The sequence below is a fragment of the Cavia porcellus genome, unplaced genomic scaffold (assembly GCF_034190915.1).
Source record: "Cavia porcellus strain 051 isolate PalLab524CR breed Dunkin Hartley unplaced genomic scaffold, mCavPor4.1 scaffold_1, whole genome shotgun sequence".
In the NCBI taxonomy this organism is placed as follows: Eukaryota; Metazoa; Chordata; class Mammalia; order Rodentia; family Caviidae; genus Cavia; species Cavia porcellus.
The window spans coordinates 198,124,446-198,139,047 of record NW_026947484.1 but is presented as its reverse complement, the minus strand read 5'-3'; the positions used below and the strand labels follow the sequence as shown (position 1 = coordinate 198,139,047).

General features: G+C 44.0%; 1 protein-coding gene and 1 non-coding gene across 3 annotated transcripts in view; one reads left to right on the top strand and one right to left on the bottom strand.

Annotated features, from left to right (window-relative positions):
* Nucleotides 1-700: 700 nt before the first annotated feature.
* LOC111757106 (small nucleolar RNA SNORA2/SNORA34 family) lies at nt 701-837 on the bottom strand. The gene has a single exon (XR_002791489.1). It is a non-coding gene; the product is annotated as a small nucleolar RNA SNORA2/SNORA34 family (small nucleolar RNA).
* A 4,673-nt stretch (nt 838-5,510) lies between these two features.
* Nucleotides 5,511-14,602, top strand: part of Strbp (spermatid perinuclear RNA binding protein) — a 153,548-nt gene continuing 144,456 nt past the window's right edge. The window contains exon 1 of one of the 2 annotated variants that reach the window (XM_063227096.1): nt 5,511-5,648. The gene's annotated coding sequence lies outside the window, so the exon portion shown is untranslated. Of the gene's footprint in view, nt 5,649-5,825; nt 5,967-14,602 lie in introns of those variants that run through there. The other variant, XM_063227097.1, reaches the window with a different exon arrangement.

Below are 14,602 nucleotides of genomic sequence, written 5' to 3'. Positions count from 1 at the left end.
GGGCAAGAGTTTTGGAAAGTAATGTGCAAGTAAGGTATCATTTTACTACTTGTTGTCGTGTAACTGCTCCTCTAAGTCACACTGACCAACAGAACTTCTGCAATGGTGGACATATTTTCTATCAGTGTGGTTCCTTGTGGGTAGCCACTAGCCATATATGATTAGGGGCACTTTGCACCTAGTGCATTTGAATTTTAAATTTTATTTAATTTTTTATTTTTTATTTTGAAGGGGTAAAATTAAACACAACAAAACAGAACAAAATAGGACATAAGAAAGCAATGTAAGAGATATAAATTTCAAAGCTAGACGACCTGAAAACTTCACTATCATATTGTCTCTTGCTTTCTTCCAAATAGTTGTCCATGTCTTCACATACAGAGAATTCATACAAAACAACATAGTATAAAACTGATCCAAACAGAATGAGGAAGGCATTTTAGGTCTTCAAAACCAAACATTAGGGAAATCACTAATGGTTGTCACAGAGTCTCTCATTCTCTTCAAAATAGCTGTCCATACTTTCACGTATATTGAGGTTCAACAAAACAAAACAGGCAAGAGGGGAGGGGCTGCTTGGTTTCTCTGGCTCCAGGTCCCAGGATGGTGCAGGTCCCAGTAAATGCCAGTGGCTCCTATTCTGGGCCACTGGAGCCTGCCACACTCACAGCCACTCACTAGGTGGGGAGGGGTTGCTTCAAGCTGTTTCTTTCTAATGAACTGACCATTTCACTGACGAAGTTCTGAAATGGCCAACAGATGATAAAAAGACATCTCTTTAGGCTCCTGCTTGAAACCAACAGTGTCAGGAAGCTGCCGGCCTTGATTCAGGGCCAAAATTTTATTTAATTCTTTTTTTTTTTTTTTTACTGGGGATTGAACTCATGACCTTGTGCTTGCCAGGCAGGCACTTATGCCGCTGAACTAAATCCCCAGCCCTAGAATTTTATTTAATTCTAAATAAATTTAAAAGTCACATCTGTTGCATGGACAGCACAGAGGTATTTTTTTTTACTCTAGTTCAGGGTGGTTCTTCAAAGATAGGCATCTTGCTGGGGATTTAGCTCAGCGGCATAACCGCCTGCCTTGCAAATGTGCAGTTGTGAGTTCAATCCCCAAAACCAAACCAAACCAAACCAAAACCAAAAACAAAGATGGGCAACTTCTGTAGAAGCAGTGTCTTTCAGGACCAAGAGCACTGGATTTGGGAGTCCACCCTGGTCAACTGCACCCTTTCCTGGCTGGGTGACTTTGGCAATTCCCATCCTTTTCTGGGTCTCAAGGTCCTCTTTTTTTTTTTTTTTTTCTTGTCAGTGGGGAGATGAAAGCCTCAGGAAGCATGAAGGGTCTGTTTCCTACTGTTATGGTTTATATCTAGATGTCCCCCCAAAGCCTCATGTGGTCACAGGTGGAACTTTTTGGAGGCGGCTAGAGTGTGTGATGCTGGGATTGATTCATAGGATGCTAAGATTAAGAGTGCCTTGCCCTGAGTGGGAGTGCTATCCAGTAACCTGGATAGAATACAAGGGACAGGAAGAGGGCAGCTGTTGTTCTGTTTACCGCTGCTACCTTACTACTTAGTTGCTTTTGGCCTTCCTGCCTTCTGTCTGCCATGAACTATTTCTTCACTGTGAAGCCCCTCGGCTATGCTGCCCTGCCTGTGAGCAGAAATAAACCTTTTCTCCTTTAACTTTAGTATTCTGTTTCAACAATGAGCAAAGTAACAAAAATACCTACTAATGTGGTGTTGGGGACAATCCATTTCCCCTCACCAGGCACCCTTATAAGTATGGCTCAGCCCAAGGCCAAGGATGTGTCGACAGACTTCTTTTCCTCCCTTTCTTGGATCATACCATGTCCCTCCTATGAGAAACTTAATGCATTTAACTGGTGGGGTGCTCTCCAACCTAGGAACAATCTTGTGGTAGGTGTTCAGTAAATATTCTTGTAATGAATGTGTGAAATAAGAGGTGTTGGTCTTTGAACTTGGGATTTCTGAACAATTTCTGCTGAAGAGTTTTACAATATCCATTACCTTTACTTGTTTATAATACTGGAAATACTAGAAAGAACTTAAATGCTCATCATGAAGGGTTTCTTTCTTTCTTTCTTTCTTCCTTCCTTTTCTTTCTTCTTTTTTTTTTTTTAAACAGGGTCTTGCTGTGCAGTTCAAGTTCAACTTGAACTCACTATGTAGTGTAGGCTAGTCTCAAACTCATGGTGATCTTCCTGCCTCAGCCTCCTGAGTGCTGGCATTACACGTATGTACTACCACGTGCAGCTCCAAAGAAGTTTTTTATTTTTTATTTTTGTCTTTTTCCTTTTTATCGGTACTGGGGATCGAACTCAGGACTACCTGCTTGCAAGGCAGGCGCTTATGCCGCTGAGCTAAATCCCCAGCCCCTCCAAAAAAGTTTTATATGTTTGTAGCCCTTAAAAAAAAACAATACATAAGGATTTCAAATCCTTTGTTCCTCATACCCAGTGCTATTTCACAGGCTTAAGCAGTAGTTATTGATGTTTGATTGTTTCTGACTTTTCTCTATGCTGAGTTTGTCATACATATTACAGATATATAATTTTCTGAAAGTCCCTTCCCTCATTCTGGACATATAATGTGGGACATGAAAACTTTAGTATTAGCTGCTCTGGTAGATGCGATTGTGGTAGAAGGAGAAATAAACCTTCTTTCCTTTAACTTTGGCAGACAGGGAAAGGGTCACTTGAAAAAAAAAAATTTTTTTTTTTGGTACCAGCAGTCAAATTTAGGACCTTGCATGCTGCTGAGCTATATCCCTGGCCAGGACACTTGAAATTTTAAACATCCTTTACTTCTGTATTATTTGTATATTTTCATATTGAGTGCTTGGGGTTATAAACCCTCAAGGTATACTGATTTTTATTTTTTTTTTGTCTTTTTCCTTTTTATCGGTACCGGGGATCGAACTCACGACTGCCTGCTTGCAAGACAGGCGCTTATGCTGCTGAGCTAAATCCCCAGCCCCCTCAAGGTATATTGAAATAAAAGATATTCTTGAATCCTTAATGCAACACATGAAAAATTTAAAAATTTGACTGTGTTGGACATCATGATGAATACCTTAGATGTGTTCTCAGTGAATGTGCCTGATGATGGGGATATGCAATGTTATGTCTTATGTGATAGATGAGACTGAGATTTCCCAAGGTCACACAGTGTGTGGTGAATCTGGATCTTTATACAGTGTTTTTTCTTCCTTGGCAGATTTACGTTAACCCCACAAAACCCACCTTTGAAGTTGAGCATGGTGACAAATACCTGTGATCTCAGCACTCTCTGGAGGCTGAGGCAGGAGGACTGCCTGGAGTTCAAGGCCAGCCTTGGGTACACAGTGATTTTTCTTTTCTTTTTTTTTGGTCTTTTTCTTTTTTATCGGTACCGGGGATCGAACTCATGACTGCCTGCTTGCAAGGCAGGTGCTTATGCCGCTGAGCTAAATCTCCAGCCCCCACAGTGATTTTTCAAGGTCAGTCCAAACTACAAAGTGAGACTGTGTCTCAAAACAAAACAAAACATCTTTTAAAATTCCATCTCCTGTGCAAGTGTAGTGTTCTTTAACTTTCTTAGGCAGAAAGATGACCTTGTCTGGATATTGCTATGCCACCCAGGAAGGAAAAAGCCAGCTAAACAGTCATAGTCTAGTGCCCTAAGAGTATATCGTTTAACAGGCTATCCAAAGTGAGAGTTTAGATCAGTGGTGGTGAACCTATGACACTCTAAAAGGTCTGCTGTCTCTGGTTTAGATCAGATATCTGAAGGCAGCCAGAGAGCTCTGAAGAGAATGTGTTTTGAGCTGACTGATGAGAACACTTAGGAGTTTTAGAGGGATAAAAGAAGAGATGTATGTGTGGTCTGGGGTAAGGATTTAGGACCAAGCACCTGCCTCGGGAGGCTTGAAATTGGCACGAACTCTGGAAAGAACAGTTAGATAGTTCAGTGTGAGAAGGGTCAAGGTGGAGGAAAGGGAAGGGTGTGTACCTTGAAGCCAAGGCCTGAACACCAAAGTCTTTTCCTTTGTGATTCTGAGTTTTTACTTTATTATGTGAATGGCATAAAGCTGTTACTTTGAGCCCCCAGGGGACTGGAGTGGCAGGTCCCCCTTCCATCCCTCTGGCCTTGGGCTCTATCTAGGTCCTTTGCCTTAGGCTGGGAATTGCTTTAAAGACTGCCTGATACTGACTGATTCAAAATGAAGATGGTAAGGAGGTGCTGGGTAAACTCTGCGGTAGGAGTAGGAAAGGTGATTCTGTCAACTTCTGTTCATTGTTTGCTATGTGCTAAAAGAATTCATAAAGATTTTTTTCAGCACCAAGGATTGCACCCAGGGTCTTGTACATTCTACACAGGTACTGTACTGTAGTGCTGAGCTACATCTCCAGTCCTTTATTTTGAGGCTGGGTCTTGCCAAATTGGCTAGGTTGGCCTGGAATTTATGATCCTCTTGCTTTAGCCTCCCGTGTAGCTGGGATTATAGGGCGTTCACCACCACAACCGACACATGTATTGTTTTGTGGCATCTTCCCAAGAGCTCCTGAATCGTAATTATGGTCCTATGGTGGCATTCTTGGTCCAAGACCTGAGGCTCAGAGTCATTCTGTAATTTGGCCAAGGTCACACAACTGGCAAGTGTCGAGGATGGAGCCTGGGGCTCCAAATCTTATTATTTATTTATTTTTTTGTCCTTTTCATTTTTATCGGTACTGGGGATCAAACTCATGACCGCCAGCTTGCAGGTGCTCCAAATCTTCTAATAGGTCAAAGTGCTGCCAGCACTCAGGAGGCTGAGGCAGGAGGATCGTTTGTGAGTATGAGGCCAGCCTGGGCTACAAAGTGAGCTCAAGGCCAGCCTGAACTGCATATTGAGACCCTATCTCAAAAAGAAAAAAAAAAAAATTGCTGGCCTGCCCTTCCTCCACTCCGCGAGGCACTGCGGCGCCTCCTTCTTTTGCATTGTGGCTCGGGTCGTGGAGCATCCCGCCCGGGGGGCACAGGGCTCTGGGGAGGCCTAATCGCCGCCTCCGCCAGGCGCCACTCCCAGGTTCGGAAGTTACGAAGTTTCCGTGCACTTCGCTAGTCTCCCTGCGCAGCTCGCCTCCCCTCCCCAGCGGTTACGCCGCCGGCGCAGCGGGGCTCAGGTGCTGCTGCAGCGGGCCGCGGCCCAGCGCTTGGAAGGAAGCAGGGACGCAGTTTACGTAAGCGTTCTCTCGCAGGTGCCTGGGGCCGCCGCCGGCGCGTGCTCCCTGCGCGCTCCCAGGTGCGCAGTTGGCGCAGGAGGTGGTGGCGGGCGCTGGCCGGCGCTCTCAGGTGCGGCAGAGCGCGCGTGGAGGGACGCGCGGGGAGCGAGGGGCGGGCTTTCCGTTCCCCAGCAGCCGCGGGGCCCGCCCCCCGCCTCGGCCAATGGGCGCTCGCGGCGGCGTCACGTGTTCGCCGCCGCCGCCACCGCCGCCGCCGCCGCCGGAGCGAGGACCGGAGACGCGAGCGCCACCAGGGCAAGCAGCCGCCGCAGCCGCCGCCGCTGGGCTGAGGAGCCGGAGACGCGGGCGGGCGAGGTGGCGGCGGCGGCGGAGCGGGAGCGGGGACCGGGCGCGGGCAGAGCGCGGCGGCGCGGGTAGGCTGCGGCGAGGAGGCGCCTGCGCGGCGGGCTGTCCCGGGAGGGCGGTTGAGGCGGCTGTTGAGGCGGTTGGCGGAGCCGGCCCGGGCCCCGCATTGTTTGTTGTGCGTCCTTAGCAGCGGCGGCGGCGGCGGCGGCCGAGGCGGGGAGCAGGGCGCAGTCCCGGTCCCGCGGCTCGGGCATTGTGGTCGCCGCCGCCGTCGTCGCGGTCTCCGTCGCGGTGCCCTGGCCGCCGGGGGCAAGGGCAGCGAGCAGCCGCCTCACCTCGGGGGACGGAGCCTGGCCCCTGGCGCCAGGAGGGCGTGGGCAGCGCGGGTACGGGCGCTGGCCTCGCTGAGCAGGGTGGAGGAAAAGGGGCTCCATGCAAGTGTTGGAGGACATTGCGGGCAGGAGCGAGAAGAGAGGCTCGGGGGCGCGCGGAGGGTGTGGGCAGGCTTGGGGGCGATCAGAGGGTCGGGGGGCCCTACCCTGTGGAGGGGAAGCTCCTTCGTGCAGGCTTGGCGAGGCCGGGGACCTGGGCGTGCGCAAGGGGGATGGAGGACGTTCTGGCTGGTGGCGGAGTGGGGGGGGGGGTCGGGGCGAGTGCGATGGTAATGGAGGGAGAGGATTGGGGACCCAGGGCAGGAATGGAAGGAACTGAAGCGCGGGTGAGCACAGGCTACGTGTGCGAGGCAGGGAGTGGGGTAGATACCTGGAGGAGGCCATGGGACACATGAAGGGGAATGGTGGAGGAGGGTTTGGGGCTGAGGGAAGTGTGGTCCGCAGGCTGGGCTCGAGAGGGACGGAGGGGGTTCCCTTGAGTGGTGACAGGGAAATGGAGGGTGTTCAGGTAAGAGGTGTGTGTGAGAGTAGGCCTAGGGGCTCTGAAGACCCGAGAGTGTGTTTGGCCAGGTGGTATTTAGGAACCAGGAGGGAGGCGCAGAGGTTGACTGGCCAGGGGAGAAAGGGCAGGTGACTGGTGCTCAGGGGAGAGGGATATGGGGTGGGAGGAGAGGGTGATTGGAGCAGGGGCTGAGTGTGAGGGGTTTTGGAGTGAAATGGAAACAGTGAGGAAGGGCAGTTTGGTGGAGAAGAGGTTTGGTTCGCGGTGTGTGGGACAGTAAATAAACCGCAGGAGAGAGTGAAATGGAGATTGTTCACCGGGGAAATACAGATGGGGGCAGCAGGAGGAGGGCGTTGAGTTTAGGGGGAATACTGGGGTATGTGTGTGTGTGTGGGGTGGCATTGAGAGCCTGTGAAATGAGGGGCAAAGAGAGTGGTGATGAGGAAGGAGGGGAATGATCTTGGACTGGCGATGAGGTGGGACAGATTGAAGGAAATGTTTCTAGGGCAGGAAGTGTGGAGAGAAGTTGAGGAGCAGGAGGTGGAAAGTGTGGAAAGGGAAGTGAGGATGGGGTGGGAGGCAAAGTGTACAGGTCAGGTGCCCTGTGTGGAGGGAGGGAAGCACCGGTTTAGGGTACTGTATGGAGAAGAGAGCAGCAGGTGGGAAGGAGGGTGGAAAGACAGGGTATTTCCACAGGTAGAAATGTAAGGGAATGCACGACACCTTTAACGAGAAAGGGGAGGACAAGATAGGGGTGTAGGCATGGATATGGCTAGAAAGGGATGTCCTGTCGTCCTGTGGTGGTGGGGAAAGTAGGATACCCAGGTGTAGGGCGGGAAGGCGCTATTTAGATTGGAGAGAGTTAGGAAAATAGGTTGCTCAAGAGTACGGGGAAAGATGGAAATAATTTGAGTTTCATGATTAAAGGGTTCAAAACTTTTAGGTCCTTAAAAGTATAAGGAAGGGTCGAGTGCAGAAGTTTGGGGGAAAAATTAAAGAGAATTATGTTCCAAATTTAAAGGAACTGGAGATGGGGGTCAGGAGGATAGGTTGTGTGGATCTTGGGATGATAATGGAAAATGGAGGACATTAAAGTATATCCCATATCTGGAAGTGTATGCATCCAGGATCAGAGAGCTCATGAAGCCTGATCTGATTTTTGGTTTCAGAGGAATGGAAAAGGGCTAAAGGAAAACTGCCCATCTCAAGTTTGGAAGAAGTGTGGTATGCATCTTCCTAGCATAATTGTCTGATAAGGGGATGGTTAGAAGGTCCACACAGGGTCATGAGGACTGCGCAAAAAGTGAATGGAAATGAGCTTGCAGCAGGTGCAGAGTAGATGTCTTCGTGAAGCTTAGAACAGGGCCCAGCAGCCAGTCGCATTCAAGGACTGAGTGTAAAAGAGAGAGAGGAAGGGGCAGTGGCTCACATAGTCTGGTACTTTCTGGGCAAACAGGCAATATTCTGTGATTGGTCAATGTGATATCTGAGTAGTCTCCTACAGGCAGATGGAAGTAGTTTATATCCAATTCCTAAAAGAGATAGAAATGAAGCCTTTTGAGTCTTTATTTAATGTTCAGAATGTGAATACATGATACTGAGTTGTTGGCTTTTTCTCCCAAATAGTTCAAGTAAAATTTGTTGGAGGCTTTTGGACTCTTTAGTATTTTGATTCATATTAGGGAGTGCGATATTTGCTTTATTTATTTACTTATTTTTTATTATGAAACAGGGTCTGACTATAGTTCAGGCGGGCTTTGAACTCACTATATAGTCTAGCCTGGCCTCGAATTTGCAGCGATATTCTTGACTCAGTCTCTTGAGTGCTGGGATTACAGACATGTACCACCACCATGCCTGGCACTTTATAGTTGAAGACATGTATGGGGTAGGGTGGACATAGGGCCATCAGCTCACCAGACACATAGGAAGAAATCTTTAGGTGTTTGATCAATCACCGACATTTCAGTGCCTGTTTCATTTAGTGTTTTGTGGCTTATGTTAGATATTTTGGGGTTTGGAAGGATTAAACAAACTGCTTTGACACTGCTTCAGTAAGCAGGGCTTTCTAGACTCTTGGAAAATGATTTCCCTTTTGACAGTTGCAAATTGTCTTGACAGATTTTGCTAAGAAGTAAATTTCATCGTATTACAGAAGTAACTTCATTTATCATTCTGTGGGCTTCATGCAGTATATAGTGTGGTAGCTAGCATGATTTCAAATAAAAGGTCTGTTTTGGAAACTTGGAAGCTTTCTGTGTTGCTTAGTTTTTTTTCTTTTGTCAATTTAGGAAGTATCTTAATGCAGCCATTGTAGTTCAAGTAACGTTTGAGTGAAAGTGGGAATCTTGCCTAAACGTAATGAAGGCTGAGCAGAGCAACTAATTTTAAGTAATCTGAACCTGTAAATATAAATATCTTAAAAATAAATGATGCTAATGGTTTTTAAAACCCTTTTTTTTGGGAGACAGTTTCATCGTGTAGTTCAGGCTGTTCTTGAACTTATTTTGGAACCCAGGCTGGCCTTGAACTTGTGATCCTCCTGCCTCAGCCTCCTGTGTGCTACGATTACAACTGTGTGCCATCATTCCTGATTTAAAATGCATATTTGAATTATGTCATGCAGTTACAAAAATAATGCTCAGAAATTGTTGCTGTAAGATTTTATTTTGGAGGAAAAGGCTTTTAAGTATAGCATGTCTCTGAAATTTTTGTAGTAGCTTGAGGTTTGATATATGTATAAAATAGGGAGCAGCTTTGGCCCCCTTTGCTCCTTGGCAGAGAATTTTTTTTTTTTTTTTTTGTCTTTTTCATTTTTATCGGTACCGGGGATCGAACTCACGACCATCTGCTAGCAAGGCAGGTGCTTATGCCGCTGAGCTAAATCCCCAGCCCTGGCAGAGAATTTCTTTAGTAAGATATAAAGACTAAAATGACCTTTGAAAATTTTTTCCAGTATGGGCATTGTTTACACCTTGCATCTTTAAAGACCATTTTGTTAGTTCATTTTATTAATTTGGGGTAAGCAATTTTTTCTTGATCAGGGTGCTCAATTCTTGGTGTAGTGGTGGACACTTGTAATTGCAGTGACCAGGGAGACCAACGCAAGAGGATTGAAAATTTGAGATCAATCTGGAAAACTTAGACTGTGACTTACAGAAGAAAATAAAAATGGCTGGGGATGTAGCTTGGTCTGGATTCAATCCCAGGTAGAACACACAGAGTAAAAAGAAAAACCCTTAGTTCTGCATAGTGACCTGATTAAACGCGTTGTTCTGTGATGTTCTGTAGCTTGAGAGAATTTGTGGGCACTTTACAAAATATTATCCTAAAGAAGGCAGGGGTTTTAGACTTTGTAGGCTAAATAATTGGGTCCTGGTTTTATTTGCACTGGGGACTTGCTGGGAAGACACTTAATCCCTTTGTGCTTGTTTCTTCTGCAGAAACCTGACTCTGTCTCTGTGTCTCCATCCCGGTCCCAGGAGCATTGAGATAATTTAACAAGTTTAAGTCTTTTGAGAGGGCTAGAAGTATGTAAATATGGAGATAGGTGTTATTTCTTTAGTTCCTTTTTCTTCCTTTTCGGTTTTTTAGGTTGGTTAGACGTTAATTGGTCCTTCATATTTTGCCATTAGGTAGATTCATTTGTGAGAAATTTGGTTAGAAATGTGAATGCTGTGACTAAACATCAGAAATGTCTGCGAATTGAAATTTGTTCATTTTTTGCTGCAGTGCCTCCTCACCTTTCCCACTTTATTTCTGTAGCCCAGGGTTGGTACTCTTGAAGTCTTTGGCCACAATAAGGGCCTGTGAAAATATTCTGAATTCTAGCTGTAAGTAAAAGATTGTTATTAGCATGATTTCCAGAAACAGAATCAATCTATCTATGTTTCTTTCTTTCTTTCTTTCTATCTATCTATCTATCTATCTATCTATCTATCTATCTTTTTGAGACAGGGTCTCTATGCAGTTGAGGCTGGCCTTGAGCTCACTTTGTAGCCCAGGCTGGTCTCGAATTCACAACTATCCTCCTGCCTCAGCCTCCCAAGTGCTGGGATTACAAGAATGCGCCACCACGCCTGGCTAGAGACAGAATACTCTTGCTCATAAAAAAATTTTTTTTGGGGGTACTGGGGATTGAAGTTACGGCCTCATGCTACTAGGCAGGCACTGTGCTGCTGAACTACATCCCTGACCCCCTCTTGCTCATAAATTAAGTTACAAACAATAAGTATCTATTTTTGTATGTGTTTTGCAGAAAACTGATTAATTTCAATGACTTGAACAGAGCCACAAAGCTATAGCTTCTACTAGTGCATGTGTTAAACTTCCTTGTTCTGACTTACTGAATGAATACTTTTTCCTTTTTAAAGTCTTAGGTATCAAGTAACTGTTGGATGTCTCTAAGTTCAATGACAATATGCTCTTGAGAGGGATTTTTGTTCTTAATATGATTTTTCAGTGTTGTATTTGACTTAGTAGTTGTGAAGAGCCTTCAGATGCTAGTTGTAGCTGATGTTACAAAAATGTAAATGCTGGTCTGGGGGTTTAGCTCAGCGGCATAAGCGCCTGACTTGCAAGCAGGCAGTCGTGAGTTCGATCCCTGGTACCGATAAAAAGGAAAAAAAAAAAAAAAGATGTAAACAAAAATGTAAATGTCAATGGTAAGTTGCTTTATTAGACATTAATTTGTCTTGAGCTTGGTATCACCAGTCCTCTGCTAGAATTACTGTGTTAGCTATTCTAATAGTTTACTGTCTTATATAATATGTTTGGACATTACCCATCTTACTGTTCTTTTTTCATTTACTTGCGTAGAATCTTTTATTGAAAGATTGTTTTTCGAAATTTGTTTAGCTGTAGAAAAACTGTTTCTGACAGGTAATTATGAGTGATTTCATGCTCCAGTCTAATTTTAGAAAATTGTTTATTGAGAGATACAAGTTAAGTTTATGTCAGTTAAAACAAAGAAATGAGGCTAGACTAACGATGATACAAAAAAATTTTGAACCTTACAAATATGTTAATCTTTAAAATCTAGCTTTTGGTTCCTGCATTGAATAGGACGATGACCAAGTTGACCTGATTCGTCCCTCTTTTTGCCTAAGTCGAATTATTTCAAGTCCTAACAGTCCCTTAAGTGCACTGTTTTTGAAAAGTGTAGTGGGTGAGTGCATGAAGCAGTCCTAAATTTGATTGCAGACTGTCTATAACTTCTGACATCACTAACACTGTAAAAAATACCTGCTTTCTTTAGTTAATATTAGCACAGTCTGAAAGGGTACAGTCGATTATATCAGTAATAAAACTACAGTATTGCATTATGTGACTTCGTGATTGGTTTCCATTTAAAAAGAATTCTGCAGCAGGTTGTTTAATAAATTCTGAGGCGCTTCTGGGTCTTGGATAAGGTGTGGCTTCTTACAGCACCTGCAGAATTTCCTGTTCTGTGTAGTTTTCCAGGTGCTGGGACTTTTCACAGTTCCTTTGGGCAGATGAGCATTTTGTTCATGAATTCAATTTAACCAAGTTTAGTGCTGTTGATGTACAACAACTACTAATTGTCAGAAAGGGGTTTATGCAGCTTTTTTTTTTTTTACTATTTCTGTTTCAGTGTGCCACTACGAAGCCTGTTTTGCCAGTTTGATTCAGTAAGTATGTGGTGACATTTAAGCTCAAAGACATGTTTTGTGCCAAACTTAAGATTTCTTAAGGCTTAATAATATTGTATGAGAAAAGAGTAGGTCTTCGCTAAATAAATTTGGCCTTAAAGTGAAAGTGGAATATATGATTTTGGGTATGTTTAGTCAACCTAACTGAAAGTCAGTACATTTTAAGACAGGTAGTGACCTAATAAAGAAGAGGTTTGTTTCTAAAAGTTAAAATGGAGCCAGTTCATTTTTAAGATATTTATAGTTCCAAGTAAAGTTGAAATTCATCAAACATTGCCTCTAATCATAGATTTCTGTATAGATTAGCCAGCCTACATTTTAACCCATTAAAGTTTTAGAAACTAGATAGTTCTTTCTTGAAGTAAATTACTTTGGATAACAATTACCAAAACTAGAACTAGAGGAGAGATGTCGCAGTTTTGATGTAGGTTAGCAGCTGGAAAGAACATGTTAAGTCCTTGGTGTGCAGGATTTCAGTTGTTTTTGAGGTAAGCTGTGAATAAGCTTCTAGTGAATAAGCTTCTAATGTCAAGGTTAATGTAGAAGAACAGATACCAAACATAAAATGTGCTAGCAATGAGGGTTTTACCAAGATTTTTAAAAAGTAATTTGGGGGCAGCCTACTTGGGACTCATTCTCTGAGACAGAAGCTTTCTTTCTCTCAATAAATATATGCTGCTCTTAACCTCCATTGTTCCTAAAATTCACTTTCTATTTTAGAGAGCATGAACTCGTATTGTTGGATGGAGGTAAGAGTTTGTTTTTGTTTCATAGACCCCCTTCTGTCTATTTCTCCCTCTCTCAGACAGAGGCTTTCTTTCTCTTGATATATCTATTCTTTAAAGAAAAATTAAATTGGGACAGGCTCTCTTTAAATTGCTGAGTTGCCCAGGCTGGGCTTGAGCTTGCAATCCTTCTACCTCAACCTCCTATCACTCTGGAGTTACAGGTGTGTGCCATCAGAGCTCACTAAAAAAATGGCATCTTAAAATAGGTATTAACTGTGGTGCTTCCTACTCTGCCAGCTTATGGTTAAAGTTGTGGAATTATATAACATTGGCTTTTGAGATTTGTCAGTACTCTGCTTAGCAGTGCCCTTTATTTGTAGAGCTCAACTTTCACATACTAGGACTTTGGTCCTGATGGTACCTACATATGTAGGTGAACAGCCTAATACTGTATTTGCAAAAATGGAGGCACAAGGGATTAATTCTAATGCAGAGGGTATTGGGCTTTCAGGTCACCCTTTCAGAAGTTGTGTATCAATTCCTCTTAGCCCCTGTATTTGTCAAGGAAGGTTGATTGAGCAAATTTGAAGCCTGCCTCAGTCAAGCTGTTGAATACAAGTCTTTTCAAGGACTGCACTGGGTAATGCATAATTCTGTTAGGAAACATGGGGTCCCAGGATTATGGGGATGTAGTAATGAAACAGCAAAAGGGCTGGCACTGGGTGGACTGTCCTTACGGATTTGCCCAGGGTACTGTGTGCAGCCTTTATTGATGGGATTGAAGAATGATTTTGATGTGTTTGAGATACGCTGATGCTACTTAGTAGATCTCTCTCTGAGTTTGGTTAGAATGAAGCCCCTGATTTGCATTTATAGAGAGGACTAAAGAAAATTGTAAGCTGTGAAACATTTAACTTTTGTTTTTTTTAAAGGGAAGATTGAGCAGAAACTACAGGCAGGCTTTGAAGAGATGTGAAACTTTGAGTCAGAAGGACCTGTGCTGTATATAAAGTGAAATACTAAAGTAAACTTGCATGTACCCATCAAGCAGCTTCAGCAGTTACCAGCATTTTGTTGCCCTAACTTCATGGTCTTATAACTGTTTTTTTTTTTTTTTTTTTTCCTGGAGTATTTACAGCAAATCCTACACCTTGTGTACTGTCATCCATAAATCAGTGTGTTTCCAAAGGATAAGAACCTGAAAAAAAATAACAGCTATTTTAACCCCCTAAATTATTTCCTTACAGTGGTACTTTGGTACTCATTAATTAATTAATTGGATGAGAACCAAAAATGATGAGTATCATATTGGTGTGTGTATGTTTTTGAGACAGGGTCTCTATGCAGTTCAGGCTGGCCTTGAACTCACTGTGTAGCCGAGACTAGCTTCTACTTGCAGGATCTTCCTGCCTCAGCCTTCTGAGTGCTGGGATTACAGGCACCACACCAGGGCATTGTTTTAACTGAAAGGGTAGCAAGTCATGAGGCAGTTGACACAGATTTGATTTGATTTGATTTTCTTTTTGGTACTGGGATCGAATTCATAACCTTATGCTTGCCAGGCAGGCTCTCAGGCCACTGACCTAAATCCTCGGCCCGTTGACACAGATTTTAGTTTTTAAGAAAAGTACAAAATCATGAATACTGCAACCAAATTTTTGTGTCATAATTCACTGAATACCAAATTCAATGAGGTTTTAAGTAGTGGAGTACAAAAGATGTGCCTCT